This window comes from Mandrillus leucophaeus, unplaced genomic scaffold (assembly GCF_000951045.1).
Source record: "Mandrillus leucophaeus isolate KB7577 unplaced genomic scaffold, Mleu.le_1.0 Scaffold266, whole genome shotgun sequence".
Taxonomy (NCBI): domain Eukaryota; kingdom Metazoa; phylum Chordata; class Mammalia; order Primates; family Cercopithecidae; genus Mandrillus; species Mandrillus leucophaeus.
Genome location: NW_012102765.1, coordinates 2,091,805 through 2,109,063, shown reverse-complemented (window position 1 = coordinate 2,109,063; position 17,259 = coordinate 2,091,805). Strand labels below are relative to the sequence as shown.

The window sequence follows — 17,259 nt, the reverse complement described above, 5'->3', positions numbered from 1 at the left end:
AAAGAAAAGAAAGAAGACAGTGGGTAAAGGTTTAGGATTTAAACTCAAGATCGTGGTGTGAATCCTAACTGTGTCAAGACATTGAAGTTAAGCGCTCTGGGCCGCAAAATCTCTCTGCATCATAATGATTAAATGAAATCACAGATATAAAGCACAGTACCTGGTACCCATCACATACATATTCAGTAAACAGTTATTCAATTCTGTACCACAATCCCATAGTCAATCAAGCTTTTCCCAAATTATGATCAACACCTTGAATCCACAAACACCAACTTAAGTCCTACTCCACGTGTAATTGTGGAAGAGTCAGTATAAAATACCTGATTGAAACCTAAAAGGAACCTGTAGTCTCAACAGGGAGAAAGGTACTACTACTTGTGAAAATCAAATATTACCCTCCTCCACCTTAGAAATGTCTTTTGTTTGGAGACAGGGTCTCCCTCGGTTGCCCAGGCTGGAGTGCAGCAGTGCAATCAGAGCTCACTGCAGCCTCCAACTTCTGGGCTGAAGGTATCCTCTTGTCTTAGCCTCCCAAGTAGCTGGGACTACAGGGGTGTCCCTATCAGGCCCACTGAGTTTTTTTTTGTAGAGATAGGGTCTCACCATGCTGCCATGCTGGTCTTGAACACCTGGGCTCAAGCAGTCCACCCATTCTGTCCTCCCAAAGTGCTGAGATTATGGGTGCGAAACCACTGTGCCTGGCCTGAAAATGTCTTTAAAAAAACATGCTTAAGATTTTCTTTCAAAAGCCACTAGGGGTTTTCCAGTCAGAAGAGTGATATGAGAAGATGAAACACTAGGAAGATGAGAATGCGATTCTGAAAAATGGACTAGAAATAAAAACTGGACTTTTTTTTAGTCCACTTCAATATAGGTACTTATTACAAACCAACAAAAAAAAGGGAAAAATTAATCTCTTAGAAAAAAATAAAAAAATCTTAAGAAGAAACAAAGTATGTATCTGATTTCAAGACTTACTAGGAGTCTAAAGTAATTAAGACAGTGTGGTACTGGCCTAAGGACAAACACAGATTAATGGAAGAAAATGCACACTCCCAAAATAGATCCATACATATGTATGATCAATTGATTTTCAACAAAGAACGGTCTTTTCCAACAAATGGTGCTGAAACAACTGGATGTCAATATCAGAAAAAATAAAAGAGAGGCTGCGGCAGTAGCTCATGGCTGTAATCCCCACACTTTGGAGCCGAGGTGAGAAGACAGCTTGAGGTCAGGAGTTTGAGACAAGCCTGGGCAACACAGCAAGACCAGCCTCTACAAAAAAATTTTAAAATAAAAACAGAAGAGAGAGAAGCTCGGCTTGTATCCTGTAAAAATGTATAGGATCCAAAATTGATCATATTGCTTGAGCCCAGGATTCAAGACCTGCCTGGGTAACACAGCGAAATCTCACCTCTACAGAAAATCAAAAAATGAGTCAGGTGAGGTGGTGTGCTCCTGTGGTACCAGCTACCAAGGAGGATGACGTGGAAGGATCATTTGAGCCTGCCAGGTTGAGGCTGCAGCAAGCTGTGATTGTGCCACTGCACTCCAGTCTGGGTGACGGAACAAGACCCTGTCTCCAAAATCAAAAAGATCATAGACCTAAATGTAAAAGCTATGAAACTTCTAGGAGAAGCATTGGAAAGAAATCTTTGCAAACTTGAGTTGGGTGAAGATTCTTAGGTATAAAATTCAAAGTACAATCCATAAAAGAAAAAAATAACATCTTGGACTTGATCAAAATTAAAAACTCTACTAAGAGCCTTGTTAAGGGAATGAAAAGACAGGCCACAGACTGGGAGAAAATATGTGCAAAGGACCCACAAGCAGAGTATGCCTAACCCTCACGACTCAACAACAAGAAACAATCCAATGAAGAAACTGAGCAAAAGATCTGAACACTTTAACAAAGAAAATATGCAAGTGGCAAAGCATATTAAAGATGCTTTTAACATCATTATCCATTAGGGAAATGTAAATTAAAAATTACAATGAGATCTACACACCTAATTAAAATGGCTAAAATAAAAAATACTGGCCATCCCAGTGCTTGCTAGGACGTGGATCAACCTATACGCTCACCCACTGCCTGTGGGAATGCAAAATAGTGCAATTTGGCAAGTTCAGCAGCTTCTGAAAAGCTTAACCTACACTTACCATATGACTCAGCAATCTCATTCCTAGGTATTTATGGAAGACAAACGAAAATTTATGGTCAATACAAAAACCTGTATTTGCATGTTTATACTGGCTTTACTAATAATTGCCCTGAAGTTGAAACAAACCAAATGTCCTAAATTATGTTAAACCCACCCCACATCCTTGCACTCTGCCCCCGGCGGAAGAAGTGATATCACGGGCACCATGTGAGCGCACTGCAACATATGCAGCTGCCTGGTGAGAGGGAGCCGGCGTCCTACCAGCTGCTGCTGCCCAGGACTGGGCCCTTAGGGAGGAGGAGATGAGAAGATGGTGGACGACCCCAATGCTGTGGACAGGAAGGTGGAGATATGGAAGATCAAGAAGCTCATTAAGAGCTCAGAGGCGGACTGGGCGTGGTGGCTCACGCCTGCAATCCCAGCACTTTCAAGGGCCGAGGCCTGCGGATCACCTGAGGTCAGGAGTTCAAGACCCATCTGGCCAATATGGTGAAACCCCGTCTCTACTAAAAATACAAAAATTAGCTGGGCGTGGTGGCACGCGCCTGTAGCCTCAGCTACTCTGGAGGCTGAGGCAGAAGAATCTCCTGAACCCGGGAGGCGGATGTGGCAGTGAGGTGAGATCATGACACTGCACTCCAGCCTGGGCAACACAACCGTGTCAAAAAAAAAAAAAAAAAAAAAAAAAGAAAAAAAAAAAAAAAAAAAAAAGAGCTTGGAGGCGGCCTGCAGCAATGGCACCAGCATGATGTCATTGATCATTCCTCCCAAAGACCAGATTTCACCAGTGGCAACAATGTTAGCAGATGAGTTTGAAATGCATCTAACATTAATTAATGGCAGGAGTAAACCACCATTGAGTCCTGGGAGCCATTACATCTATACAACAAAGGCTCAAACTGTATAACAAAGTACCTCCAGATGGTCTGGTTGTTTACTGTGGAACAACTGTAACGGAAGAAGGAAAGGAAAAAAAAGAAAGTCAACATTGACTTTGAATCTTTCAAACAAAATTAATACATCATTGTATTTGTGTGACAACAAATTCCATGCTCGGGCTCTTACAGCACTACTTTCAGACTATAGCCAAGTTTGGATTCGTTGTAATAGATGGAAGTGTGCACTTTTTGGCACACTCCAAGGAAACATTAAGAGAAGTCCGGCACAAATTCACTGTGGATCTCCCAAAGAAACACAGTAGAGGAGGATAGTTAGGCTTGCGTTTTGCCCGTTTAAAAATGGAAAAGCGACATAACTATGTTCAGAAAGCGGAGACTGCTGTGTAGCTGTTTATTTCTGGGGACAAAGTGAATGTGGCTGGTCTAGTTTTAGCTGGATCCGCGACTTTGAACTAAGTCAATCTGGTGTGTTTCATCAGAGGTTACAATAGAAAGTTTTAAAATTAGTTGTTATATCCTACGGTGGTGAAAATGGATTCAACCAAGCTACTGAGTTATCTATTGAAGTCCTCTCCAAAGTGAAATTCATTCAAGAGAAGAAATCAATAGAATGATACTTTGATGAAATCACCCAGGACACGCCCAAGTACAGTTTTGGGGTTGAAGATACACTAAAGGCTTTGGAAATGGGAGCTGTAGAAATTCTAATGGTCTATGAAAATCTGGATATAATGACGTTATGTTCTTCATTGCCAAGGCACAGAAGAGAAAATTCTCTAACTCCAGACCAAGAAAAGGATAAATCTCATTTCACAGACAGACTGGACAGGAACATGAACTTATCAAGAGCACGCCCCTGTTGGAATGGTTTGCTAACAACTATAAAAAATGTGGAGCGACATTGGAAATTGTCACAGATAAAACGCAAGAAGGGTCTTGGTTTGTGAAAGGATCTGGTGGAATTGGAGGTACCCTGCGGTACGGAGTAGACTTCCAGGGAATGGAATACCAAGGAGGAGACAATGAATTTTTTGACCTTGATGATTACTAGGTAGTTGACATAGGTCCGGCAAAATGTGCCTCACCCTCCAGCATCCAACCCAAGGAACATACCCATGGTGGAATCCAAACAGATCCCTGCCTTACAACTGGAACATTTCCAGAACTTTATCCATGAGCACTGGTTATTGAAAACACAACCAACACAAAACCAGACCCAATGCTACACTTTGGTTTGTCGTGGTGTCAGCGCAGCAGCCTACAACTAAGTTCCTAAATGCCACTTTGGACTAATTTAAAAAAGAATCCCAGTTTTTACTTTTACTTGATGGTGAAATTGGTTGCTCTTGTACTTTATGAAAAAAAATAATAATTTTTAACCTTCATATATAGAAGTAAAAATACTTTAACTGCTGTAAACCTTCAAAAGTTATATGAAGTGAGATCATACTGGCTTATTTTGATTGCAGAAAAATTAAATTGCTGCATTTTGCAGTGACCCATTTAAATGGCATTCTCAGCTTAGACTGCATAAGAAATATATGTGGTGAAATGTTGGAATCATTTCTCTCTTGGTCTATTTAATGTTGAAAGGATGAGCTAATAGGAGGCAATTTCAACTTCACTCCCTCATGCTACCCTGTCTTCCTCCAGACTGGCAGTTTCAAGGATGCAAACTGCATTGCAAAATCAAACTGACTCATGAAGCATTAGGGCCAGTGCACTGTTTACTTCCATCTGTTTGCTGACACATTTGTGCCCGGCGCTTGGGAGTCCTTTATATCAACGTTCTGACAAGAGTCCCTGTAACCTTAACCTACTCGAAACCAGTTTGGGTTGGGTATGTTGGGACTTCTGTGCTATCGCTGGGATTGGGGGAAATAAAACATGCAATTTAAGTGGGGGGAAAAATTCACCCAAAGGGATACAGGCATCCCTTGGTATACAAGGGGGACTGGTTCCAGGATGCTCGAGTATACCAAAATCCGAGTGTGATGAAGCCCTGCTTTTCACCCTGCAGAACCTGCATATGTGAAAAGTCGACCCTCCATACATGTGGGATTTGCATCCATGGAATACTATATTTTCCATCTGCATTTGGTTGAGGAAAAAAACACCCTGCCTATAAGTAGACCTATGCAGTTCAAACTGTGTTGATTAAGGGTCAACTGTCCTACTAAGCAATACAAAGGAATTAAATAATGGTATGTGTACACACAAATAAATCTCAAATGTGTTGTGCTAAGTAGCCAGACGCAAAAAGCTGCATAATATATGGTTCCATTTATTGGGCATTCTGATAAAGACAAAACTATAGGACAGAAAACACAAAGGGCTAACTAGAAACAGGCACAGGACGCTTTCTGGATTGATGGATTGTTCTACAGCCTGACTGTGGATGTAGATGACTGCAGACTTGCTAAAACCTGTTGAATGCCACATGAAAAAGAAGAAATTTCTCAAAGTTTTAAATTTTATTTTTCCTTTCTTTTTACAGGTGTGGGACCTCAAGTTTTTTTGTTTTTTTTTCTTTTAATCTTCACCCTTACCTCATACATAAAAACTAACTAGAAATGGATCAGAAACCTAAACATAAAAGCTAAAACTAGAAAAATTCTAGAAGAAAACATGGAAACAAAAAACAAAAACAACAACAAAAAAAACTTTATCTCAAGTCCAATAGAGCTTAAAGGTGAAAACAAAAAAAAACAACTTTATGATCTTCAGGTAGACAGATTCCTGACACGATACAAATAAACAAAAAACCAAAAAAAACGATGAACCGAGTTTCATCAAACTTACAAACTTCTTCTGTTCTCTGAAACATAGGAACCACAAAAAAGTCACACTAGGAGAAAACATTATATATACATCTGAAAAAGGACTTTTATTCAGAATATATAATTCAGTAAGAAGAACCTGATAATCTAGGCAAAAGACTTGAACAGACACTTCACAAACCAAGATATCCAAATTTCCAGTAGGTATATGAAAAGACGTTCAACATTCTTAGTGGGAAAATTCAAATAAAACCACAACCTACTATCTGAGAATGGCCAGAAAGTTAGAAAGGCCGCCAATACCAAGTATCAGGGAGGATGGGCAGAGCAACCAAAGCTCTCATCTGCTGCTAGTGGAAGCATAAAATGGTCAAAATGTTTTGGAAAAACAGTTTGGTAGTTTCTCCTGAAGTATACACTTAACACATATGTGACACAGCAATCCCACTCCTAGGTATTTACCAAAGAGAAATGACTGTGTGTCCACAAAGACATTTACTCAAAATGCTCATAATAGCTTTATTCTTAATAGTGAAATACTGGGACAGCCCAAATATCCACCAATAGGTGATCAGATAAATAAATTAAGGTATATCCACTCAACAGAACACTACTCTGCAATAAAAAGAAATTATACATGCAACACCATGGATGAATCTCAAGAACATTATGCTAACTGACATACAAAAATGAGTATATATTTTATGATTCAATTTATGTGAAATTTTAGGGTAAGAAACTAACCCAGAATGATTGAGAGCAGATCAGTGCTTCCCGGGGAGCCGGGGTAGGGTGTGAGGGACATGAGGGAACTTGTGGGGATGATGGAATGTTTCATATTTTGATAAAGGCGGAGGTTACATAGGTGCATAAATCTGTCAAAACTCATCCAACTCTACACTTAAAATGGGTATTTTACAATATGCAAATTACACCTCAATAAACTTGATTTAGGAAAAAAAGAGTTGTTTTTTTTTTTTTTTTAAAAGATAATGCATTTACTTTTTTTTTTTTTTTTTGAGACAGGGTTTCGATCTGTTGCCCAGGCTGGAGTACAGTGGCAGGATCATAGCTCACTGTATTCAAAACTGCTGGTCTCCAATGATCCTCCAACCTTGGTCTCTCAAAGCACTGGGATTACAGGTGTGTGTCACCATGCCCAGCCCATTGACTACTTTTTACTAAACAGTATGAGATGGTAGTTATTAGCTATGTGACTTTGGGCAGTTTTCCTGAGTGCTTTTCCTTATCTGTAAATGGACGTAATAATAGCACCTATCCTATAAGGTGCTTTGTGAGGATTAAATGAAAATATCTAACAAACATCTGGCATGTAGTAAGTGCTCAGCAAATCTCATTATTATTAATATTAGTAATACTATTAGTAACTGCTCCTAGGCAGAAATAATCTGCTTAGGATAAAAAAAGTATTTTCAGAGATGACATACAGTTTATTTCAACTAAAGCCTCAAAATAACACAACAAAAATAACAAACACATACATATGCCCCTAAAGCAGAAAATTACTGTTTCACAGTTACCCACAGCTGTAGTACGAACCACCCCACAGCTGACTGACTGACACCACCCATTTCATGTGCTCATGGTTCTACAGTCAAAGCTGGGCTCACTTTTAGTTTACTCTTTGGGCTGCCTTTATCTGGTGGGCTGGTGGTGCTACACAGCTGGGAAGGCGGGGCATTCTCCCTTTCTTTGTGTCTCCTCCTAACATCCACTGCATGTCACTTGAGGCTCCCAAGAACACAAAAGCAGAAGCTGCCAACTTCTTAGGGCTTAAAGCATGGAACTGGCACATCACCATCTTTGCTGCATTCTGCAGGCTCCAGACAGTCCCAGGGCAAGCACAGGAGTATCAGGAGAGTGCCTCGCTGGGGACTAACAATAGAACAGACACCAGAAAAGCAGACTTGGTTTGTAAAAGGCAGAAAAAGACTGCAGACTCACCTGGGTTATAAATGGAATGAAACCTGAATCACCATTGTTAAAAGGCTGGAATAATAATGAACCGCATAAAGGTTTCTATGTGTTCCTTATATGACACACAATGCCAATCATATGCTTAACAATCGTATGCACCCACTCTAGTAAGAAATGTGTAGATCCCCCTATGGTAGGATCGGTGGTTGTTGCTTTTTCGAGAGGGAGGGGTGATATGTGCTGTGTTGCGGCGTGTGTCTATGTATATTACACACACATATATATATATTAGTGTCACTAAGGAAGTGTTTTGAAAAAGTGTTTACGATTCTAGTGGGAATACCAATCCCCACATGAACGTCATATACAGTCGGATGACAGTGTGTGATGCAGAACATACACATCTTAATTATTGAACAGAACCTAAAAAGTGAGACACTGTTAGAGTTTACAGGACATTCTCACATGAATTATCTCGCTTGTTCCTGTGAGCTAAGCAGGGCTGACATCATGTTGTTTTTTCTCACACCTCTTCCCCAACTTTAAAAACAGATGCTGGGAGATTTTTAAAAAAGGAAAAAATTAAACTGCAATTATTATTATTATGACAAAGACAAGGCAGAAAAAGTAAAACTAGTTCATAAAATTACCCTTTCAAATACTTACAGGTAATCCTATTGCCAATTATAACGCTACCAGATATATGCCACTGAGGAAAATAAGAAATATGTTTAATTATATAACATGAAGGACTAAGTTTCATAGATGAAGAATTTTATTAACAGGATTACTAAACTAAAGGAAAATAAAGTGCTAACCAGAAAGGCCATAAAACTGTTTCCCTGAAGACTTTAAAAATAGGATATTCATCTCTAAAGGATGGTTTAAAGATAAAGCTGAGGTGGAAGGCAGTAATAATAGCCCTGATAAACTGCAGGAAATTAAATGTTTAACAACAATGAAGAATGAGTTTTCCTAGAATTGTGGCCAATCTGGAGAGAAGATTCGGGACACAGGTGAGGGTGGGAAAGAGCTAGAGAAAAGCAAAGACAAAAATTCTCTAATTCTTAAGATATTAAAGAACATGAAATTTAAGAATGATCAAAACTAGTAATAACAGAGTATGAGGAAAATGAGATATGAAATAGAGTATACTCATCTGTCAGCCTGAATGGTTAAAACCATTCATGTTGTTCTTAAAATCTGCACTGACCTCATTATCAACACCAATTCACTCCTCACAGTATCTGGGCTGCCCAATATACATGGCAGTCAGTAGCCATACATGGACAGTAAGTACCTGAAATGTGCTCAGTTCTGATTGAGATGCCTCACAGTGTAAGTATGACAAAATATACAAATATCAACAATATCCACCACATGTTGAAGTAACATTTTGGACATACTGAGCTAAATTAAGTATATTAATTTCACCTATTTCTTTTTACTTAATATGGCTACTGGAAAAATCTAAAATTACATTAGTTTTTTTGGTGGTTTTTTTTTTTTTTTTTTTTTTTGGAGACCTCAGCCTCCCACTTTTCTACAGACAGGGTTTCGCCGTGTTGCCCACGCTGTTCTGGAGCTCCTGAGCTCAAGAGATCTTCCCACCTCGGGTCCCAAAGTGCTGGGATTTTAGGCGCGAGCCACTGCACCAGGCCAGATTATGTTTCCATTGGACAATGCTGCTCTGTACCCTTGTTTAAGGGAAAAGGATCATATTATTTGTATAAATTTAGCTCCCTAAATTTGTGCTCCAGAAATACTTCCACAGAAGTCTAAAAAAAACGGAAGGTAGGCTCATTTTGTGTACAGCTCAATTTTTTAGGACACTGCTCATACAGAAACATGGTTAGAGTAAGAAAGCAATTTATTATTATAAAACATATTCACACATTTTTGTAGCACTGTTATGCAGAATGAAAAGATCTAGAGAAAGAGCCCAACTCCCCCTCCCCGCAAGCAGGAATGACAAACATCCTTGTAGTAAGACACTGCCTGCCTGAGTGGGCAGCGTGAGTGTGTGGGGCCAACTGGGTCCAGCAACCTCTTTTGTCTCTGGGGCAATAATCCTGCAGTGTGAGGGTATGCTTGGTCAAATCCTTGGGTGACACAAGAACCCAGGGGCAGCAAACCCTCAGAACCCTAGTTGTAGGCACAGCCACCTGTCTTCTGGACCATGGGAACTGTGCCCCGTGTGGGTGGTTGCTAGGGCCTCTGTGGCCAGAAAGCAAGGCAAGCGTGTGCATCTGGCAGGTGGGTAAATGAACCTAGTCCACCCCTTAAACTTGCTCCTGTTCCATCATTTCTGATCTTAGCCAATGGCAACATGACCTACTCAGGCACTTGCATGAGAAATCTGAAGGCTACTTCACAGCTCCCACATTGATCTTGTCCATTCTCCCTCTAAGGAAATCTCCGACGTGTGTCCTCTTCATCTCATCTACTCTGCGCCTTGGCTGGTCTTCCCATTTCTACTCTCTTACCACCCCCACCCACTTCACAGAACAGCAGGAGGGATGGAAGCCAGGATCAGCACACTTCAGACCAGGGGCCAAATTTGGCCTACAGCCTGTTTTGGTTTTGTACAGTCTATGAGCTAAAAATGGTTTTTTCATCTTTAAGTGGTTGGAAAAAGAAACAGTATTTCATGATACTGAAAATCAGATGAAGTTTAAGTGTTATATCCATAAATAAAGTTTTACTGGCACACAGCCACACCCACTCGTCGATGTATTGTCTGCAGCTGCTTCCGTCCTACAAAGGCATAGCTGCAACAGAGGCTACATGGCCTGCAAAGCTTGAGATATTTACTATCTGGCCTTTTACAGAACGAGTCTGCAAGCCCCTGGTATAGATTATCATCTTATTTGTTGCTTAAAACCCTTCAGTCACTTCCCAGTTTCTAGAGAAAAGTCTAAAACTTTTCACAGAGCAGACAAAGCTGTTCTTGATGGACAGTTGGCAAACACATGAATCTGGGCCTCTCTCACACCTCTCTTACTCACACCTCACCCTTCTCATTCACTCAGTAAGCCACACTGCCTTTCCTTTAAAGACAATTCTCCCACCACCCCCATCCCCACCTGATGCTCAAGTTAGCCCTGCCTTTCATTATTTCTCTCAAGCACTTATCCCAACTGTATTTAAATAACAATCGTGTCGTAGCTGGTTAAAGACTGCCTGCTCTGGAGCCACTGCTTGAGTTCAAACACTGGCTTTGTCACTTAACAACAGTTTGACATTGGGCAAGTCACATAAACTTTTTGTACTTCAGTTTCTTTATCTGCAAAATAGGTGTAACAACTGTACCTACCCGAGTTTAAAGGCTACTAATACATGTGCATTAAGATTGTACTCCGTAACAGTAAATGCTTCAAAAGCACCAACAATTATTATTCTCAGTAGCAGGAAAAGGTTCCTGTGGCTCCTCAACTAGATCGAAGCTTCTTGAGGGCAAGGATTATTAACTGTCCTAGCTTTTGTGACTGGTACTAAGTAGACCATTTATTCAAATGCTTAATGAACACCTAGTTGAGTAACACATAACACTCACAAACCGTCCTCTTCAACCAACAGTTGCAGTGATTCAATCTTTGGGGGCCTGGCCCAACTGTTCTCTTTCAAACAAATGCCAAATGTGACTGAGATTTTAAAGCCAGCAAAATACAGGTGCAGCGGCTCATGCCTGTAATTCCAGAACTCTGGGAGGCGGAGGTGGGTGGATCACTTGAGTCCAGGACTTTGAGACCAGCCTAGGCAACAAGTGAGACCTTATCTCTACAAAAAAATAAAAAAATAGCCAGGGCATGGTGGCACACATCCATAGTCCCAGCTACTCGGGAGGCTGAGGCGAGAGGATCCTTGAGGTTGGAAGGTTGAAGCTGCAGTGAGCCGAGATTGCGCCAATGCACTGCAGCCTGGGTGACAGAGTGAGACTCCGTCTCAAAAAATAAAAAATAAAATAAAAATAAAGCTAGCAAAATAGCCAGACATACTTATATCTAAGACATAGGAGTCTTAGAAAAGCATTTCATCTCATAAAACTGTATTAACTGTAAAAGCCCACATTTGCATACCCATTCACAAATGATGTACACTATGCCATCAGGCAGTTATTAACATTCAACTCTCAATTCTGCAAAGGGTGGGATTATGTATCTTGCTAAAACACCAACTTCACTTTCAAATGTCCATGAAGAGTCCTTCTGCAAACATGTAAGCACAACAAGAAGAGAAACGGGGAAGAGGAAGACTCAACTCTACTATAGGTAAGACACAAACCAAGTAAGCACGACACTTTGCAGTGAATTCTATCAGTATCTTTAAATTGCCCTGCTTTCTTAACTTGCCCATAAGAGCACAACGTAAAGGCTTTTCTAGCACTGCCTGTTCTAAACTAATACCAGTTTAGATTTAAAGCTCCAATCCTACAGGGAACTCCTTTTTTTGTAATCAGAAGCCTAACATATATTGAAGAAAATTAAAATACTCAAGTAGTATTCCAGGACTTTTAAAATGTTAGATTTCTTTCTTTTCTTTCTTTTTTTTTGAGATACAGTCTTGCTCTGTCGCCCAGCCTGGAGTACAATGGCGTGATCTCGACTCACTGTAACCTCCCGCTCCCGGGTTCAAGTGATTCTCCTGCCTCAGCCTCCATAGTAGCTCGGATTACACGCACCCGCCACCACGCCCAGCTAATTTTTGTATTTTTAGTAGAGACTGGGTTTCACCATGTTGGCCAGGCTGGTCTCGAACTCCTGACCTCAGGTGATCCACTCGCCTCGGCCTCCCTAAGTGCTGAGATTACAGGCAAGAGCCACCGCGCCCGGCCAATTATATTTAAAAATCAATCAAGCAATTCACGTTAAAAGGACTCAGCAGTTTGCATTCTCACAGTTAGCAGTGTGAAGAAGACAGATCGTTGAGTACTCTCTCAATGTTAAGATTTCATTTGGTACTTCATAATAAATTAGAACCAAGAATGAAGGTTCCTTCAAGTATGATCCCTAAAGATTTCACAATGCTCTCACTTGCACAATCATGTGCACGCTCAGTTCTGATTTATTCAAGTGACTAAGAACAATCCAGCCATTTGTAACAACTATTACAGTTGTTATTGTGAACTTGTTATTCTGAATCTTCACCCAAGAAAAGCATTGCGCCTTTCTGACTTCCACAATCACAGGGAGAGGTGGCAGTGTCTCATTCTGTGATAAAGTTGCTATTTTTACTTGTGTACTCCTCCCACACTTCATCCTGATACTTGTATTTAAAAACTATATTATTAGTATATGGGTCTCTGGTATCCTGCCACTCTTTGCAATTTTCACTACTCTCTGGGAGCCTCACCATCACCAGGTCCAAACACAACTCATCCAAAAATGCACCACAATCAGAAACCAAACCAACAGGCACACAGATATCATAACTCTCCTGATGTTCTCTGGCCTCCCTCGTGCTTCCTTCCATTCTCAACCACGCCGAGTTCTTTCCTGCCTTGCCATCTTTGTCTCTCACAATGCTACAGGGCCTCTCCTAGGAGGCTCTTCTAAGACTGTGGGAACCACATCGCTGTGAACAGCGTCGAGGATGCAGTCACTCTCAATTCAATTTTGCACAGCAGTGAGCAAGATCCTAGCTTACAACAATTGAATGGTTCTCAAAGGGTGGTCTGTGGACTTCCAAGGGGTTTACCAAAATCTTTTCGGGGGCTCATGAGGTCAAAACGATTTTCATAGCAATATTAAGTTATCATTTGCCTTTTCTACAAAGTTCCCACTTGTACTAAAGGTGCAAAAGCAATGGTGGGGAAAACGGCTAGCTTGGCACCCCTTGGCATGAATCAAAAACAGTAGTTACAAACTGAGTGGTAAGTCACTGTATTCTTTACTGCCATATGTTCACAGTGGGAAAAGAGCTGTTTCCACTTAACGATGTCCTTAAAAAAGCAGTAAAATTATATTAAATGTTGACCCTTTGGTACATGTCTTTTGAATATTCTGCATGACAAAATGAAATGTACGCATAAAGCACCTCTGTTACATACTGAAGTATGATGGTTGTTTCCAAAAAAAGCACTTGTGCAATCATTTGAGAAGTGATCTGAACTGGCCACTTTTATCATGGAATGCCTTTGTTACTTGGAAGAATGATGACAAATTATCATTATTGCAAATGTGAATAGCTGGCAGACATTTTCTTGAAAATTAAAGAAACAGAACAGTCAATTCAAGTAAAATCTAGTAGCATGTTGCCAAGAAAATTATCTGAACTCAAGGAGGAAATTAGAATTTTGGAAAACTTGCACTGCTCATAGTGAACAGTGTTCTAAAACTTAAGACTCTGCAGAGATTGGTGGTGATATTAACAAATGTGATTTTTAAACATGCTTGTATATTAAAATGTGTCAACATGTGGAAGATCTGTGTAACGATGAACAAATATTTTCCAAATGACCAATGATGCTACAAAACCAGGCATGGTAGAAGATCCATTCCAAGTATAAAACAGACCTGTGGAGTTGGGCAAATTCATCAATATGATTTCAGATTGCATAGTGTAACTATTCTTCCAAACTATCATTTATGAAGTTTTGGTATCAAAGAATATTCAGCTACCTGAAAAAGCTATTCAAGTACTCCTTACTTCATTAAAATAACGTTAAGGGAATGAATTCAGGAGCAGATATGAGAATCCAGCTGTTAAGACATTAAAAGATACCTGCAAAACCGTGAAACACCCTATCAAAATTGCAGTTGCTTTTGTGGCAGAAACTGGCAATCTAGTTCTAAAATTCAATGTGAAAATGCAAGGAACTGAGAATGGCCAAAAACATCTTCAGAAATAATAAAGTTAGAGGACTCATATGCCCCTATTTAAAAACCAGCTACAAAACCACAGTAATCAAGATCATGTGGTACTGGCGTAAGGACAGACATACAGATCAATGGAATGAGTGAGTCCTTGTATTTATGGTCACTTCATTTTGGACAAGGGAATTCAATGAAGAAAGAACATTATTTTAACAAAAGAAGCTGGGGCAACTTGATATCCACATGCAAAAGAATAAAGTTCTCGCATCATATACAAATATTAACTACAAATAGATCACAGATCTAATGTAAGAGTTAACAGGATAAAACATCTAAAAGAAAATGTAGTAGTAAATCTACATGACCTTGGATTAGGCAATGGCTTCTAAGATGTGACACCAAAAACATAAGTGACAGGAGAAAGATAGACATATCGGCCTTCAAATTAAAAACTTTTTGCTTCAAAGGACACCATTCAGAAGGTAAAAGGACAACCCACAGACAGAAGAAATTATTTTCTAAACCTATGATACTACTTCACACCCACTAGGATGGCTAAAATGAAAAAGACAGTAACAAGTGTTGATGAGAATGTGGAGAAAATTAAACCCTCATACACTGCTTATGGGAATATAAAATCGTACAGCTGTTTTGGAAAACAATTTGACAGTTCTCCAAAACATTTAGCACGGAGTTAACTATAACGACCCAGCAATTCCACTCCTAGGAATGTACCCAAGAGAAATGAAAAGATATGTCTACATAAAAGCTTGTACAGGAATGTTCAAAACATTATTATTCGTAGTAGCCAGAAAATAGAGCTCCAAGTGGTGGCTCACACCTGTAATCCCAACACTGGGAGACTGAGGCGAGAGGATTGCTTGAGGTCAAGAGTTCAAGACCAGCTTGGGCAACAGAGCAAGGTTCCCACCTCTACAAAAAAATTAAAAAACTAGCTGGGTGTGATGTCACACACCTGCAGTCCTAGCTACTCACGAGGCTGAGGTGGGAGGATCACTTGAGTCCAGGAGGTTGAGGCTGCAGTGAGCCATGATAGCTCCACTGCACTCTAGCCTGGGCAACAGAGCAAGACCCTGCCTCAGAAAAGTAAATAAATAAAATATAATAGCCAAAAAAAAAAAAAAAAGAGAAACCACCCACATATCCAATTGACAAATGCATAGAAAAAATGTGGTATGCTCACACGATGGAATATTAGTCAGCACTAAACAGGAAGCGGCAACATATGCTACAACACGGACAAAACCTGAAAACATTATACTAAGTAAAAGATGCCAGACCCCAAAGACCACATATGTATGTTCTCATTTATATGAAATGTCCAGAGTAAGTAAATTCATAGAAACAAAAAGATTAGTGGTTGCCAGGGGCTGATAGAGAAGCAAGATGGAGAGTGACTGCTAATGAGTACAGTTTCTTTTTGGGGTGATGAAGTACAGAGAGATATAACCCATATGGACAGCAAAATAACATTTGGCACTGGAAAGTCATAATCCATAACCCAATATGGACAGCAAAATAACATCTGGCACTGGAAAGAAATCTGAATTCGGATTATGCTCTTGTGCAGAACAATGAGTAAGACTGAAAAACAGTAATTTCAAGTTTCAATACGAAGTGGCCACTTCAGGACTACCCCCACCCACAAGTATACAACATCAGAATATTAAGCACCTGAATATACAATTTCACATACTGGTAGATTTCATACATAGCAAATATTGTTTTGCCTTTCAATTTTTCAATAAAAAGTGTCATCAAATGATAGGTTAACTTAAAAAATAAACAGTACGTCAGAATCTGCTGGGAACAACCAAATATTTAATGACATTTTTCCTCATGAAGACTCTAAATACTACCCAAAACATTTTGACAAAGTAATAATTTGAGTACTTTTGCTGAATTGCCTTCTTCCAAACCACAAAGCTGTTTCATTTTCCCCCTATGATCTTTCACATGCCTGTGATCCCATCCCTCTTATTAACCGTATGTAAGAGGCTTATATATGACAACCAGCTTTTGATTACGGTCTAATGGTAAACTAGGTTACCAAAGCTCTCTGTACAGGTAAAATCCAGTGAAACACGTACCAGACTGAAGATAGTTTACGTAACACTACCATTTTAACTTAAGTTTAGTTACTTCCTATTGCGGGACTACTCTGCTGTGGTAGAGACAACGGAATGTCAGGGAGCTGGTACTTTTGGCCACCACAAGAACAGTTAATACAAAGCACTCCCTGAAAGCCAGACTCCCAGAGTTACAGGTGACATGTCCTTAAAAGCTTTAACATTGTAAAGAACAGGAAAAGTACAGGGGATTGGGAGGGAGAATTGTATAGATTACCTGAAAATTATATTTTCCCTATTGGTAGTTCTGACAAAAACCTGAAAGCCAAGTAGAGGGCTGGGCATGGTGGCTCACACCTGTAATCCCAGCACTTTGGGAGGCCGAGACAGGTGGATCACGAGGTCAGGAGTTCAAGACCAGCCTGGCCAAGATGGTGAAACCCAGTCTCTAATAAAAATACAAAACTTAGTTGGGCGGGGTGGCAGGCGCCTGTTATCCCAGCTACTTGGGAGGCTGAGGCAGGAGACTTGGTTGAACCCGGGTGGCAGAGGTTGCAGTGAGCCGAGAT

General features: G+C 40.1%; 1 protein-coding gene and 1 pseudogene across 1 annotated transcript in view; one reads left to right on the top strand and one right to left on the bottom strand.

Annotated features, from left to right (window-relative positions):
• The window catches only part of RHEB (Ras homolog enriched in brain), a 52,120-nt gene that overhangs the window by 32,388 nt on the left and 2,473 nt on the right, over positions 1–17,259 (bottom strand). The window lies entirely within an intron of this gene.
• On the top strand, positions 2,479–4,118 carry LOC105542690 (annotated as a pseudogene).